The following is a 17,375-nucleotide window of genomic DNA, read 5'->3' as shown; positions in this document are numbered from 1 at the left end:
CCCAGCGATTCACAAGGCCCTAGGCCCTACCATTGTTCGAGAGGTGGTACTTGTACCACTATTTTAGCATATGGTTTAAGTGGCCACCGGGCCTATCCAAAATTGTGCAACTTTGTATGTTTAACTGTGCTTTTGTTTCAACGCTTGTGCCTCTGCCCTCATAAAGAGTACAGAGGATTATTCTAGTAATAAATACATATATTTTTATAATATATAACTTGTGTGGTGTCCTGTCATTTGGTATTACAGGATTGCATATGGTAAAACAGCTGGCTTCACATGCCCTCTTGAGTTAAGCCTAAGACTGCATATGTCCATGCTACCACTAGGATAACTTGTCTATAAGGTTGACTTTACAACCACCACCATAAGGGTTGTTTGGACTGATACAAGGTGCTCACTAGAATAGTGAACATCATACATCAGGCCAACTTCTCACATTGGTGGCAGCGGTGGGATTTGAGCTTGCTGTTGTTTTACCAATTGTAATCTTGATATCATTTGCAAGATCACATTAAGTACCATAGGTACATATAAACAAAGCTTACATACTTAAGCTCTACTGAACTTAGTAGTCGTAGACTAAAGGGCTTAGCACACCCTGACTACAACTCACTAGCAAGGTTCCAGTAGGAAAACACATAGTGTAGGTAAGTGCACACACTTACACCTCACTAGCCATGTCTGGCACAGGGGAACCATCCAGTTCTCTACCTGTGACAGGTGACCTTCCCAAGGCACCTTCCAGCTATGGAAAACTCAGCTTCAGAGACCTGAGTGCCTTGTGCACTACAAGGGGGCTGAAAAAGGGTCACAACCCTACTATCCCAATCCTGATAGGTGTCCTAGAGTCAGATGATCTTGAGAAGGCTACTGCAATCCCCTCAGGTAATACAGGAGAAGGGAATACCCCCCTAGAAGAAGATCCCATCACCCCAGAGGTAGAAGTAGAGGAGGTGGATGAAGATCTTGATTCAGATGATCAGGGGGATAGTCAGGTTCAAGTAAGGAGCAAATACAAGAAATGATGGCTGGGTTACACTTGCGCTGGGTCACAGTGATATCAATCAAGATACAAACAATCTGGAAAGCTCCAAGGACACGGTTTAGGCCATCTCTCTAAACCCAACAGGCATGATCAAATCAATGCCCTTTTGTCAAAATACAACATTTATCCTGAGCTAACACCAAGAAAGATTCAAGTTAGGTGAATAAATCACAAATCGCTGTTTTTCTTCTTTTTCTTTCTTTTATTTCACGTGGTGAATGTTCATAAAATTTCTCTAGCCAATTCTCTAGCCGACACGTGTTTCGTCTGAAATGGTGTTTATCCACAGACTTCTTCAAGGCTAGAACAATGTAATTTTATAATTAAAATCATCAAACATATGTATATAAATGTGATATTATCATTAAGGAGAGCTCTAATTATACAAAGTCCCATTTAAATTGTTTAAACGATTTTAACACTTTTCAACTGATTCGTTTGCACCCAGGTATGAGGTGCTTAGGACAAAAAGGAGGATTCTGACTCCTCAAGAAACAAGGTGTAGAAGTAAAGAGAGAGAAAAAAAACCCATCACCGGATTTTTGTCGTGTGATCTAAACATGCTGACATTATGTGAGTCTGCCCTGTCACAATTTAGAGTCAACAAGATGTGAATTAAATGTAAAGAAAGTGCTCGAATTAAATAGAGTGTTCCACGTCAGAGGTCATATTGTGAGGTGAAAGCTATGTTAATAATTTGTACCTTTTCTTCCTCAGTTCAACCTGTGAAACTTCTTTCTTGTCACCCCTACTGCAATGTTTTGGGGGTTGATATATCCAATAAACTGACAAGAAAAACGTCCATTTAGAACCTGACTCTGGTACACTTATAAATACGCTTTAAAAATATCGATAGCTCTATTAGTGAATTACTCACTCAATTCTCCGCGTTCTTCCAGCCCATTAATAAAAGTAGTGTCGTTCTATTTTCACCGTTCTATATCACTCGGGTATTTTCCTCCTACAACCAAAGTGAAGACAGATGAAGAGAATGATCCAGTAACTTTACATTAAGTCCTGCAAGATCTAGAATGTTGTACCAATCTGAGTGAGGATAGTGGATTAAAAAAGAAATCCAAATGGACCCCACAGTTGGGGAGTGGAAGCAATATTGATGCCTTTTATAAGAGCGTCAATAAAGAACTGGATATCCTTGAGAATAAGATACGTAATACCAAGCCCCCTTATCCTCACGACAATCTGTCCATTAGAGAAAGAAGTGCCCTTAAATCAATATCAGAAAATACATCCCTTGTAGTCAAAGAGGCAGATAAAGGGGGGAATGTTGTTTTAATGGACAGGACAAAATACAATGAAGAGATTATGGGGCAATTGAACAATGAAGTCTGGTATGCTAAATTACCACACAATCCTATCTTTGCGGTTGTAGACAAAATTAACACCTTTCTAAAGACCTGGCATCAAGATACTCTACTGAATGATACAGAATTTAAATATCTTACTGTTCATCGACCCCGTTTTCCCTGTATATACACCTTGCCAAAGGTCCATAAGAATCTCCTGTCTCCGCCAGGGAGACCGATTATCTCTGGAATAGGCGGGCCGACAGAAAAACTTGCAGAGTTTGTAGACTTATTCCTTCAACCATATGTCCAAAATTTACCTTCTAACATCAGGGACACAAAACATGTATTAAATGTATTGAATGATTTTGATTGGGAACCAGAGATGATACTAGTTACAATGGATGTATGTTCCCTATACACAAACATTAAACATGATTTGGGTCTTAAAGCACTGAAATTCTTTTTACATAGGAGACCAGTTGAACTGTTGGAACATACCAATATGATCCTAATGATGTCGAGACTAATTTTGGAAGAAAATGTATTTATGTTCAGAGATCAATAGTACAAACAAACCTGTGGGACCGCTATGGGTTCGAGATTTGCGCCGTTGTTTGCCTGTCTCTTCATGGGATGGGTGGAGGCGGTGCACATCTGGGGCCCTGGCGGAGCAGAATGGCATTCCCATATTAACTACTATGGAAGATACATAGATGATTTATTATTCATATGGACTGGAAGTGAGGTAGAACTTCTAGATTTTTTTACTTATATGAATGACAATGTGTATAATATGACCTTCACTATGGAATATTGCAAAGATAAGATCACTTTTTTGGATTTAATTCTGTATGTAAAAAACAACAAATTGTGCAGCAAATTATTTAGAAAGTCTACATCCTGTAATGCGGTCTTGCATAATGACAGTGCACATCCCAGATCTACTGTAAACTCAATCCCTTATGGTGAACTGTATAGGGCCCGACGTAATTGCAGCGAGGATCCCGAATTTCTTGAATGTATAACGGACATTGAAAGGAGATTTTTAAAGAGAGGCTATGGATCAGGGGTATTAGATAGAGCGAAAAACAGAGTACTTGGACTTAAAAGACAAGAAACTCTGACCACCAGAACCCATGACAGAAACAAGAATAGGGATAAGGAGGGGGCGTGGCCAGGCGCCGAGGGTAATGGCCGTCTGATTCCCCATCTCCGCCGGGACCGCCAGTGTCCCTTCAGAAATCCGCTCGCAATCCTTACCGGGAGGCTAGCTGAAGGCAGCCCCCGACCCCCTCAGGCTGGGTGAGACCTCGGAGCGATTTACAGGCTCTGAGGACCCTCGGAGGCTCCGTGAGGCGGCCGCGACTCGCGGCGGCAACCCGGCGTCACGCACTTGGAACCTAGGAGCCGCCACCTCTTCTACTCGAGGTCCCGGCTTTCGGCCTGCTGCGGACCGCGGCCGGAGGGCGCGAAAACGGGGGGCGTGGCCTCCGCAGCGGCGCAGGAGCTTCGCGCACTGGAATCGTCTGTCAAGGAGGCCAGCGAGATCCTCTGGACCCAAGGGACGGACCCTCACACCGGGACTCGAGGCACAGCGCCTACCACAGAAGTAAGGAGGGCTGCCACCCACAGCGCTACTGCCATAGGGCGTGCGGGGGAAGTGATCTCGGCCTGACGGGGTGCTGCTGGCCTTGAGTGCTGCACGAAGGCGCGCTTTGGAAAGGGGCAAATACCCACGGACGGGGAGACGCCTGGGTCACGGGACATCGGCCTAAAGGTGGACCGGTTGACAGCGACTGTAGACCCGTCCAGTTTGAAAACGCTGCAGAAGTCTCGGAGTACACCACTGGCAGCAGGCCCCACGCTACCATAGCTCCTTGGCAGTACATACAGTCTTAGTTGCGGTCAGTTGGAGCGGGGAGTGAATCTGACCTGGCGACGGCCCAAAAGACGGTGGGGGACAGACCGCCCAACCCCAAGGACATCAGTTCGACCATGCGGCCTAAAGTGGGTGTAGTGTCCCAAACCAACAAACTTGATCAGTATACGGTGCCCAAAACGCAGACGCAGGCCGGGGGGCAGCGAAGGAAGGAACGGGGCAGGCGGAACCCTCCCTGACATCCATAATGGCGGCGATCCAGACCCTAGGTACCAACCTCGAAACGAAAATAGACAAGATCACCATTGAAGTAAACCTGCTCAGCACCGACCTGGAAAAGACCACGGACCGCTCGAAAACTAACGAAGTGGACATTAAGGCCCTTCAGGAGTCGGAGAAGAAGCTCGAACGCAGGGTCAGTGAGCTTGTCCACCAGCACCGACAGATGGCGATTCGGCTCGATGACCAGGAAGGCAGGGCTCGGAGGAGCAACATACGCGTGGTGGGAGTAGAGGAGGAACTGGAGGGAGACAGCACGGAACTATTCCTCGAAGACTTGATACTCCGCCACCTTAAACCTAAACGGCTTTCCAAGATATTCACTATTGAGCGGGCCCACAGGGCCCCGATTCCCAAACCCAAGCCTGGAGCCCCACCACGAACAATCATTGCCAAAATACTCAATTATAGGGACCGAGATGCGATCCTCCAGGCTGCCAGACAACACGGGGACCTACAGTATGAGGGATCTACAATTCGCTTTTTCCCTGACTTTACGCTGCAAGTGCAACAGGAGAGGCGCTCCTTCCAAGGGGTCAAGGCGGCACTACGTGAACATGGAGTCCGATATATGATGTTCTTTCCCGCAAAACTAAAGGTTATACATGGCGGCAAGTCCCACTTTTTCACCTCGCCAGCGACGGTGCAGGAATGGATTGACACAACGTTGGCAGTGGCCCACCCTCTTCAAAATGGCGGACAGTGGAGAGACACGGGACACCCCTCCCCGGGGTCGGCGACTGGGAGAGCTGAGAATGGTGAGCCGAGCCAAAGATCCTGGCGTTCGAGATCAAACAGTCCCCGCTGGGACTCACCCGGAGATAACACGGCGCGATGAGGCGGCACACGCTGGACTTGGAAGAAGCCGGACTGTAATGTATACAGTGTGATTGTTTTTGTGCCTGGGCACTCCGAGGGGACAGCGCAGGGCCTGCCCATGCTTTCAGGGATGGGCCCCTTATAGTACTTATACACACCTGGCCTGAGGGGCTGACTGACCCGGGACACTGCGGGAGGGCGACGGGGACGGAGCTGGCCAGGTTAATCCCGAGTTAGAAGTTCCTCGGTTTTCCACCGGGGTAGGGTTGGGCGACAGGCGCTCTGCTAATTGGGGTGGTGGGTAGTTTGAAACCCACGGAGCAGGGGGCAGGGAGGGGGGGGTTCTTTGTTTTCACAGAGGTGGGCGGGATGTTAGGGGTCGATATGGGGAGAAAAGCATGGAGTCAAATGTCTAATATGCATCTTACTGTTTACACTGTTAGAGCTTTTGGGGGGGGGTACCAGGGTGGACGGCGGAGTTGGGGAGTTTTGCTGCTGGGGGGGAACCGGGGAGGGATGGGAGTTGTGCTGCTGGGGGGGATCCGGGGAGGGTTGGGGAGTACTGGGTATGTGTTGGTCGTACAGTATCTATGTCCGTGAAGACTTTACTGGTTCAGGAGTGCTGAGTAGGGACTGCTTTCAAAGTAATGGCTATGGCTAAGAATTGGGATAAGAGCCTTAAAATACTGAGCTGGAATGTGAATGGACTGGGGGACAGACTCAAGCGTACTATAGTCTTGCAATTCATTAAACGACACCAACCTGACATAGTACTGCTGCAAGAAACTCATTTGCTGGGGAACGCATGTCAAGCCCTCAACAGGTGGGGTTACACGCTCGCCTCACACTCCGGCTTCACCTCAGGCTCAAGAGGGGTGGGAATCCTCATCCGTCGCTCCTTGCCCCTCCATATAGACGGCACTACATCAGATCCACAGGGCCGCTTTACGGTGGTCACAGGCAGGTGGGAGGGGTACGTACTTAACCTACTCTCGGCGTATGTCCCGCCGGGATTGCAGGCTCCTGCCTTTGCAGACTTGGGCAAATTGTTACTCTCCCTCCCCGAAGGTCAGTTGGTCCTGGGAGGGGACTTCAACGCGGTGGTGTCGGGCATGATGGATAGACGACCCTCTAGAACCATACCCCAGGGACAGCAATGGTTGGCCGAGTTTCTTGAGGCCTTTGGACTCATTGACGTTTGGCGACACCTTCACCCCACGGCCAGTCAATTCACCTTCTTTTCGGGGCCACACCATACCTTCTCACGCCTCGACTACATTCTCACCGTCCTGCAGCATCACACAATAGTGCGAGAGGCGTCTCTCCTGACGCGAGGCATATCAGACCACTCACCAGTCACAACTCACATCACATTCGGAGCAAGGAGGGAGGGGTGTGTGGCGCCTATAAGCCCGTGGCACCTGCAGAATGAAGACACGCGGGGGAAAATCGACGCCTCTATCACTCAATATTTTGTTGAAAATGAGGGTTCAGTAGATTCCCCTGTCACGATATGGGAGGCGTTAAAAACAGTGGTAAGGGGGGAAGCGCTATCACTCATTTCGGGCAGGCGTCGAGAACAGCGCAGTCAAGTCACCGCAGCGGAGGCGGGGCTTGCAGAGCTTGAAGCGGAAGCGCTTGCGGAAGGGGGAAGGAAGATCCGACACCAATGGCAACTCAAGCTGGCGGAATATCGAGCTCTGGTCTCCCAGGAGGCCCAGACGATAGCAAGACATAAAATGGGCAGGTTATATGATCAGGGGGACAAAGCCGGAAAACTTATCGCCTGGCTTGACAAAAAGCAGCAGGCCAGGAAGACGGTGCCGCTAATACATAATCAATCCGGGGCGAGTCTCACTGAGCCGCGGGAAGTGGTGAAGGAGTTTGCTAGACACTACAAACAGGTCTATACTAGGGTGTCTGACCGCCCGGAGGAGGACTCTATGGCCCTCCTAGCTGATATCCGAATGCCGTGTCTGTCGGATGAGGACCGAGAAACCATTGATAGCCCGCTCACGGTGGCCGAAATACAGCGCGCGATACAGGAACTCCGACCTGGGAAAGCGTTGGGCCCGAACGGTCTCCCTATAGAACTATATAAGATTAACCCTGAAACCATTAGCAAACACTTGAAAACCATGTTCGACGCCAGTAGAAAGGAAGGAATACTGCCGCGAGACCAGCGCATTGCCACTATTGTGGCTATTCCGAAAGAGGGGAAACCTGTTGAATCATGTGCCTCCTATAGGCCGATTTCCCTCCTCAACGCGGAGCCCAAAATACTGGCAAAAACACTTGCTAATAGGCTTAAACCGATATTGACTACACTGGTCCATCCTGACCAGTCAGGCTTTATGCCACACCGAAACACGGCCCTAAATATCAGACGTTTGCACGGGGTGATCGGACAGTGCCACAGATTGAAGGAAGACGCGGTTGTGGTCTCCCTGGACGCAACCATGGCGTTTGACACCCTGGAGTGGCCGTACATGTTCGCTGTCCTGCGTAAACTGGGCTTTGGGCCCCGCTTTGTGGAGTGGGTTCGTCTTCTCTATACAGAACCCCTCGCACAGGTCCTGGTGAATAATAAAGTGTTGGAGGTTTTTACTTTAGAGCGAGGGACAAGACAGGGCTGCCCCTTCTCTCCTCTCCTTTTCGCCCTCTCCCTTGAACCGCTAGCTGCGTGGATCAGGCGTGACGTCTACCTTCGTGGAATAGAATGGGCGGAGGGATGGGAAGACAAAATATCCCTTTATGCGGACGATATCCTCCTCTACCTTTCTAAGCCACGACGGTCAATCCTTGCGGCCCTGGACATCTTCGCGAGCTACGGTCGCAATTCTGGCTTCAGCATCAACTGGAGCAAATCGTATCTATACGTCCTCAATGGCGACCCCCCGAAGCTCCCCGACACGTGTCCCATAACAGTCGCTGAGGACGGCTTCAAATACCTGGGGGTGTTCATAACCAAGGATAAGACCCTAGCCTACGAGCGTAATCGCCAACCTCCCCTGCGGCGTCTCCAACGAGAGGCCAAGTCCTGGCAGGGTCTCCCATTATCATTGTTAGGCCGAGCAGCCTTATTCAAAATGATGGCGCTGCCCAGGTTTCTCTACGTCCTACAAAATTACCCGGATATGGTGCCTAAAGCCTATTTTACAGCAATCGAGGCAGCGCAGCGCACCCTCCTTTGGGCGGGAGCCCCGCGAATCGCCCTGTCAAAACTTACACTGGGATGGTACGACGGTGGCATAGCCCTCCCCGACATTCGCAAGTACTACTGGGCAGCTCACCTCACCGCGATTAATCAAGGGACTTATGGGAATGGGGACGATCCGGCCTATGGGATGGATAGATGGCAACTTCCAGGGGGAAACTATGAAATAGCTCTCTACTCCACACTGGGCAAACATCGTCTTACTGGGCCTACACAACACTCGGTGCAGGTATGGCACACAGCACAGAAACAACTGGGATGGTCGGGGGTCCTCACCATGGCTACACCGCTCTGGGCGTCCGAAAAGTTAGGCAACCTGGGTCGCACTAAGGGGTTCCGGAACTGGGACCTTATAGGTATCTCCCAAATCAAAGATGTCTGGGGCCCTAAAGGAGTTCATACATTCGCTCAAATGCGAGACACGTACGACCTGTCGCACACCGAATACTTCAGATATCTACAGGTGCGGCACTCCCTTCACACACACATTCCACTTGGCACTACACTGCCTCAAAGTTCCCCTCTGGAAGATAGACTCCTGGATGGGAACATTCCAGAACACGCCATATCCCTCACGTACAAAAAGCTGATAAATAACTCCCCTGACCTGCTGCTACCCTTGAAAGAGAAATGGATTGCTGATGGGTTGGAAATTGATGAGGAGGAATGGAGGTCTGCTCTGGCCTCCCCCCGTGAGGTGGCCATTTCGGCCCGACTGCGCCTGATTCAACTTAAAATTCTGCACAGAGTTTATATCTCCTGTACCAGGCTGCAATTGATGAGAAATGGGGGAGATGGACTCTGTCGCAGGGGTTGTGGTGTAGCGGGCACCTTCTTTCATACCCTATGGGAGTGCCAAAAAGTGCAACGGTATTGGGGGAGAGTAGTGCACTGCATGCAGGAGGTGTGGGAGGTAGAAATTAGACCTGAGGCCAAGAAATGTCTACTTAACATCTGGGAACCCACTGACCTAACACACAGAGGGAAACTGTGGGTGACACTTGGGTTGGTGGTGGCTAAAAGGAACATCGCAAGGTTGTGGGGGGACCCTAACCCGCCGAAACTGAGAGACTGGCAATGTGATATGGACTGGTCCATGCTACAGGAAAAGACAGTGTATGTCTCGAGAGGGTGTCCTCGCAAATGGGTAGAAATATGGTCCAGATGGAATGACTACAGGGGGAATATATGTGAGCCTCCTCCAACTACGCAATCTGGCTCCCTGGACATGTAACACTGGCCAACGCTAACTGAGTCACAGCACTCGAGAAGGTATAGACTATGTACGCACACCGGCACTGCCAAGAACCGTGTAGTATTGTAATCTGACGACCTAGTTACTGGGGGTTTGTTTTTGTTAGTTCCTTTTCTTGCTACAGAATGCATTTACAGTGGACCTTATTATTTGTATAACCTTGTAAAATCTGACCTTCTCTCTCCTCAAATATCCTTCGAGATCTTGTACACTTGAACTCCGCTACGCCGCCGTACCCCCGGGTTTTCGGCATGGGGCTGTGTTATTGTTCTATTACACTGAACTGTTGATTGAAAGCCGGCCCAATGGGTTGTAGGCGAGGAATGTCAAAACTGATCTAAATAATAAAGGTCTTTAAAAAAAAAAAAAGAATAGGGATAAGGTGAGATTGATAACCAGCTATAATCCTTGGTCATCTAAGGTCTATCAAATACTAAAGAAATACTGGTTCCTATTGAGTTCGGACCATACTCTAAAAGACTACATCAACTCACGACCATCTATTACATACCGACGGGGCATGACAATAAAAAATATGATCAGCCCCAGTTACCCAAAACTACCCGAAAAGACCCCAAACTGGCTACATTTACTTGCAAAGGGTTCTTTTCGGTGTGGTGATTGTAGCATGTGTAGGATGTCACGGCATGGAATATTACATTTCACATATAATGGATCTAAGATCTATCATATAAGAACACATATTGACTGCAATACCACCTATGTGGTATATGCAATAACTTGCAAATGTGACCAAGTATACATTGGCAGTACCATACGCAGACTCAAGGACCGCATGGCGGAACATTTTAGAGCACTTAAAAATAAGGACATGAGACACCCATTGACAGTACATGCCATGGAGTGCAAATTGCAAACTGAACATTTATCCATGTCCTTTTCATGGGATTGAAACAATGCCTCCGGATGTGAGGGGAGGTGATAGGGAGCTCAGACTCAGACAACTTGAGGCAAGATGGATAATGCGGGTTCATGCGGTGGAGAGGGGTCTTAATTTTGATGATGAGCTTCAATTCTTTCTGGGAAACTAATTTAGGATGCACTCCAGACTAGACCTGTTAAATGCTTAAATATATTATATATGTGGCCTTCAGACTATCATCTGAAAATGACTCTCCTTAAGACTTATGCCCAAAGGGATAGTCATTGTGTCAACATGACAGATGATTAAAAATTTAACTGTACAAGATGCATCAATTTGTGTATTTCAACCACATTGCATGTAAACTTATATTATGGTGCTCTAATCATGTGACATTGTATATAAGTATTATACTAAGAAATGGCATAGAATTTAAACTATTGCACTGTCCGGTGTAACGTTGTTCAGATGTATAACCAATTTTCGAAAAGAATTTTTTGTGATGTTGATACAACATGATAAGACTATAGATTTTCCAAAATATGAGTCAATGTTAAGAAATAAAGGAGTACTAATAATGATGATGTATATGAAAAGAAACATGAGAAATATGTCGATATGATGTAACTGATCAATAGACATGGAAGACACACTTGGTGACGGTCTTTACGGTGGTTGTCTTTCTTAATTGAACTTTCCTACACGACGGTAATTACATAGATGTTCAACAATACAGAACATTAGAATTAAGAGCACTATTACTATCTTTACTTGACATAATCTACTCAGTGGCAAAAAACGGGAAATGCATATTGCAAGATGGCGCGACCACCAAATGAAGGGAAGACACTCAGTGAAGGTAGTCCGCTGTTTGTGTTTGTTACCGGACATGTGTATTTAAACATAGTGAAACATGGCGCGGGTGCTGAACGCCAGAGACACTTTTTGAATGGAGACGAGATATCGTCACAGGTGAGATAGCGTTTACGCTTAAACTTAATATGAGAATCAAAAGGGTGGTACTTATAGGGGCAGAGGCAACCCGATGTAATACGGGATACCATAATAACGAGTAAAATTGGGTCGACAATTTGGCGAGTACCGCGTTTAAGTTTTTAACAAAACGGAATAGGTTAACATAACAAAAATCACTAATGGAGATCATGAATACTTGCCCCTATTAACATATGGGTTGACATACGGGTGATGATCGTTATTTGTGAGAACGTAAAACAATAGAGTAGAGCTGATCAGACCTGGCCTGAATAGATACATAGAATATATTTGACACGAATATGGGTATGATGAATAGCTAATTTTTAAATTTATTAATGGTAACAGATTAAAATCTCTAGTGACGATGGGAACATAATCACTGACTAAAATGGTTCCATCTGTCTTCACTTTGGTTGTAGGAGGAAAATACCCGAGTGATATAGAACGGTGAAAATAGAACGACACTACTTTTATTAACGGGCTGGAAGAACGCGGAGAATTGAGTGAGTAATTCACTAATAGAGCTATCGATATTTTTAAAGCGTATTTATAAGTGTACCAGAGTCAGGTTCTAAATGGACGTTTTTCTTGTCAGTTTATTGGATATATCAACCCCCAAAACATTGCAGTAGGGGTGACAAGAAAGAAGTTTCACAGGTTGAACTGAGGAAGAAAAGGTACAAATTATTAACATAGCTTTCACCTCACATTATGACCTCTGACGTGGAACACTCTATTTAATTCGAGCACTTTCTTTACATTTAATTCACATCTTGTCGACTCTAAATTGTGACAGGGCAGACTCACATAATGTCAGCATGTTTAGATGACACGACAAAAATCCGGTGATGGGGTTTTTTTCTCTCTCTTTACTTCTACACCTTGTTTCTTGAGGAGTCAGAATCCTCCTTTTTGTCCTAAGCACCTCATACCTGGGTGCAAACGAATTTAAATGGGACTTTGTATAATTAGAGCTCTCCTTAATGATAATATCACATGTATATACATATGTTTGATGATTTTAATTATAAAATTACATTGTTCTAGCCTTGAAGAAGTCTGTGGATAAACACCATTTCAGACGAAACACGTGTCGGCTAGAGAATTGGCTAGAGAAATTTTATGAACATTCACCACGTGAAATAAAAGAAAGAAAAAGAAGAAAAACAGCGATTTGTGATTTATTCACCTAACTTGAATCTTTCTTGGTGTTAGCTCAGGATAAATGCTGTATTTTAGGTTCAAGTAAGGAGTCTTAGCCAGGCTAACCTAAGCCGACATGGGAATGGAGAGGTGTTCCACTTTTCCAGGCCTAATAGTAGACTTAATCCAGGCATTAGAAGAGACAGATCCCCTTCCAGGGAGTCTAACATTTCTAATACCTCAAGAGTTTCTCAGAGGGGAATGACTGACTTCACCTCAGAGAAAAGAGCATAGGGCTAGATTGTGCCCCCCTACAGAGATGGGGATGACATCCACAAATGGATAACTGCTCTGGAGAGGGCCTGCATGGTACAGCAGGTTCCCCATGATCAGTGGGCAGCAATCTTGTGGCTCTCCTTTTCTGAGAAAAGGAGAGATAAGCTCCACACTGTTAGACCTGAGGATGCTAAAAACTACACTGTAGCAGGGTTTCTGTTCTCCCACAGAACTGTGCACAAAGGATTGGAACCTTGGCGAATTAGGGTGACCCAAAACTCACCTCAGTACCCAAAAACCCCTTACCGAGCTAGCTACAGTGTCTCATTGGTCATAGCAACACTCCCAATGTTTAGACAAACCAGAACATGAACTTGCAATACCTCAGGTTACGTGGAACACATGAACACTCTTTCGTTATACAATCATTTCAACCCAGAACGTGGAGTAAATGAGGACACGTGCACATTTGAAATATTTATTTACTAATGATGTTTTCTCAAGCGCAGTATCTTAGATAATACAAGGAAACATATTATCAAAAGCAAAGTTATCAGCATAGTTACTAGTCCATAGAAAGCAAACGGTGACATCATGCTATTATGCTGAAATGAATAAGTGCTAACCACACATAATTCTCACCCTCCCTAACTGTTATATTATATTAGTATATTAGAAGGTCTCTTTGGGTTTTAGCAGGGCGGGCCCATACCTCAAGATCTTAGTATGAAGAGATCACATCTGCTTCCAACAGCTCTCTGCATGCGAACCGCATCAAGTGTGTATCTGGGCTCTAAGCAAAGCAATATAAAACCCGCCTAAAGCCTAAAGTTGGCAGAAGCTGCACTTATGTTATGTCTATGAAGGTGCGGAGATCAGACCTCATAACAATTCTGTATCGTGTTATTCTTGAAGCTTCAGCACTCTCTGTACAGACATAGTTTATTAAGCAAAGCTGATATCAGAGCAATAACATATTATTCTCATGTAAACCACAACGGACTTCTAGGTTGAAAGCTAAATCAACAATTAAGTGTTGTGTGCAGAAGCAGCAAAAGGAAAAATGGCGTTTAAACATTTAATAAGCCTATGCTAACTTAACACATTATAAAGATAAACAGTAGCTATATGACACCTCCCCATGATCCGAGCACGGATAAGATAAGATAAGATAAGGGCAACTTCATGAAAGCAGAGTTCAAGAACGATGAACAATGTTATAATCTTAATAAGTGATGGAAAAACTATATGAACCAAACCAAAAATTCAAAATGTCAATACTGTGTTCAACAGCACTCAAGTCAATAGGTCTGGGAGGTGAAAAAATGCAAAGAAAAAGGTGGCATCATCATAAAACAAGAAAGTATTTAAGGCAAGACCGAATATGCAAAATATGCAGCAACAGCCTCCAACATGAAATCACCGTCTTCATCCGAAAACAGTTCAGCCATCCAATTCAAAAGTGGGAAAGAACATACGTGCTCTTCTAGTACAGGAGCCTCTATCACCATCAGAGGACAACTCGATGGGTTTTCAAGAAAGCTCTGTGCCAAGAAATCTTGCGCTGCTGCGAGTATATTCCAAGGACCCATTAGTCCATGCATCAATGCCACGGCCATAATCCTATCGCCAGAACAAATCAACTCGTGAGTCACGACGGGACACATCAGCTGATCAAAATCGACATCAAGAGAAACCGTCTTGCAGAGACACAAATCAATGGCCCAATCAAAATCACAGCTCAGGCAATGAAATACAGGCTGGACACAGGTGAAATAGGAAAATCGAAACGATAATCCAAACGCCGTGCTTAAAGTCGCAAGCGGCAGTGTGCCATAATATTCAAGCATCCTGTTGCGAAACAGTGCCAGGAGGGGCTGCGCGGCTTCTTGCACATGAAGGGCATCCATATTTAAAGAAACAAAAAATCACCAAAACGCCTGCCGCAAGTGCCAGTAAAACCGGAAATCCACCAAACAAACTTGAAAAAATAGAATGAAAGAAAGCAGGAATGACTCCAAATATTTTCTCAAATGAAGTCACGAGACCGCTGCTAACTATTTTAAAAAAGTGCGCCAGCCCCGTCGGCGAGGAAGCGTTAAAGATAGAATGAACCAGTTCGCTGAAATGCAACGGTAAATCAGTATTTAAAAGGGCCAGAACTTCTGTACGGGTGTTAGCTATGTGAAGCACGAATGTTTCTCGAGCCGAACTCAAGGCCACTTCTTTTTGGGACAATAGAGCTCTTATTCTGCTCAAGCCATTGAACTCCGCTTTCAAGGTTGGGATGCGCGGCCAGATGGAAACATCCCCGTTCCCATGCGTGGGTGGGTACAGCACATTTTTGCAGCAAACTACACGTTCAGTTACTGTCACCACATAAGCTACACCTTTAAATAACCCGCAACAATCTTCATTATTTAAAAGTAAATAACTTCCGTTCCCCAGTAAGGTAAAAGTCGGGATGATTGCAGGAACAGGAGTCCCCTTTAAAACACAGGCTAAGTTTGGCCGGTTCTGGTTACAAGAACCGTGCAATTGTATGTGCCTACACATTAAGGAGTGATCTGGTGTTTCTGTACACTCCTCCCCATTCAGATAAACCTCCTGCCCGTCTTTCAAACATCTATAAGTGAAAGGAAGGGTCCAGACTTCATGGAGAAACGCACTACCTAACGGTTCATAGCGACCTATTGCAACATATCGCATACAATTTGTAAATTTATACAAAGCAAAAGGTAATGTGATCAAGCCGTGAATAAGCCACGTTGCAGCGGTGGCCTCTGCCACAGAAAAAGGCAAGGACTCTAATCGCTCAATATGTAACATCGAAAAGGAAGCATCCCGCATGAAAAGCAAGCGCTGCTTGTCAGTTAAATTAAAGGGGGCAAAGAGAGAGGAGACATTCATGTAGGTCCATGGCACCTTGCCAGACTTAAGCGTTTGTAGGGTCCACGCAAATTGCATGATAGAACGCAATTGATTTTGACCATGGTACAATACAGATACTTCATCCTGCACAATATCCACTACAGAAGACACAATATTATCTAACGTGTCGATGCGGGAAGAAAGCATGTTAATACTATTGTCCACTACTGCAAGCACTTTTTCTAGATTAGCTTGATCTATAGCTCTAAGGCGTGTCGCCGCCTCAATATGTGTTGTCTTCCAGATTTCATTGTAAATAGCATATATCCACCTTTTTGATCTACCACTAGCCGGGCCTTTTATGAAATCATTTAAATCTACATCATCATTCAGCTTCGCAAGATGTAATTTAACTGCAGATAATTTAGAATGTTTCAGCCAATTTTGACATAACTTGCCCACTGAGTAAGTCGTGACAGAATGTTCAGTTTCAAAACGTGGATCAGGTCTAACCTGTGTAAAGCCATCAGACAAACCCAGAAAACTTTGCTGGCATGAATCAGCACTTTTGTGCCACATCAGCCAACCCTTAGGATCCATACTGGAGATGTTAAAGGATGAATTCAGCAACAGGGTCTGTAAGTCCCTAATCGAAAACTGAGTATAATTACTCCAGCCAGAATATTCTTCTAACTCAGGGATGGTTGGAGTATTTAATTTTTTAGAAGTAGCCAATCCAAAGCATGTTGTCTGTGAAATAGAGGAATTCAAAAACAACATATGATTCAGGATGAGACAAGCACGGTGCAAAGCCTCAGTGCCTTGTACCTGCCAGCTTTTAGAACCCCAAACTGATTTAAGGTCAATAGTTTCCTTCCACAATTCATAGCCGCCAACAGCCAGCTGATCAAGAAAGGACTTCGAGTACAATAATTTGGTATCGGTAAGTCTAACCTTGGACATAGGTTTCTGTGTCATTTTGAAATAAAAGGACTCTGGATTAGACTGATTAAAGTCAGTAAAATAAGTGTACTTTTTCAAAAAAGTATTTGAACTGCCTTTTTTAGGAGCGGGGCAATGCTCCCATTGCGTATAATTTACAGTATTCCTTCTTGAAGTCGTTTTATGTAAGAAGTGATTGCCAAAATGTTGAAAGCAAAATAAATCACCATAATTAGCAGATTCTAAGTACAAATCTTCAGCATCAAAGGCAGCATAGTATTTCAAATCAGAAAACAAAGACTCTACGGCCTGAACATCCCAATCATCAGAACGTATGTTTTGTTTCACTACATCTCCCATATTAACTCTAAGCACATTAGGGACATTAACAACCTCAGTAGGGCCATGAATTTGAAATCTAACGGCATCCCACACTATCCCATCAAGGACAGGCCAAGCA

At 45.5% G+C, this 17,375-nt stretch overlaps 1 long non-coding RNA gene across 2 annotated transcripts in view; it reads left to right on the top strand.

The window, feature by feature from the left end:
- LOC144790973 (uncharacterized) overlaps positions 1-17,375 on the top strand; it is a 107,941-nt gene that overhangs the window by 36,168 nt on the left and 54,398 nt on the right. Inside the window, exons 4-5 of one of the 2 annotated variants that reach the window (XR_013602261.1) lie at positions 12,103-12,186; positions 12,279-12,360. The exons of the other annotated variant lie outside the window; for it this stretch is intronic. This is a non-coding gene — a long non-coding RNA (uncharacterized LOC144790973). The remainder of the gene's footprint in view (positions 1-12,102; positions 12,187-12,278; positions 12,361-17,375) is intronic. 2 annotated transcript variants of the gene reach the window in all.

Source organism: Lissotriton helveticus, chromosome 11 (genome assembly GCF_964261635.1).
Source record: "Lissotriton helveticus chromosome 11, aLisHel1.1, whole genome shotgun sequence".
Classification (NCBI taxonomy): domain Eukaryota; kingdom Metazoa; phylum Chordata; class Amphibia; order Caudata; family Salamandridae; genus Lissotriton; species Lissotriton helveticus.
Note: the sequence above shows the minus strand (reverse complement) of the source record. Positions and strands in the feature narration are given on the sequence as shown.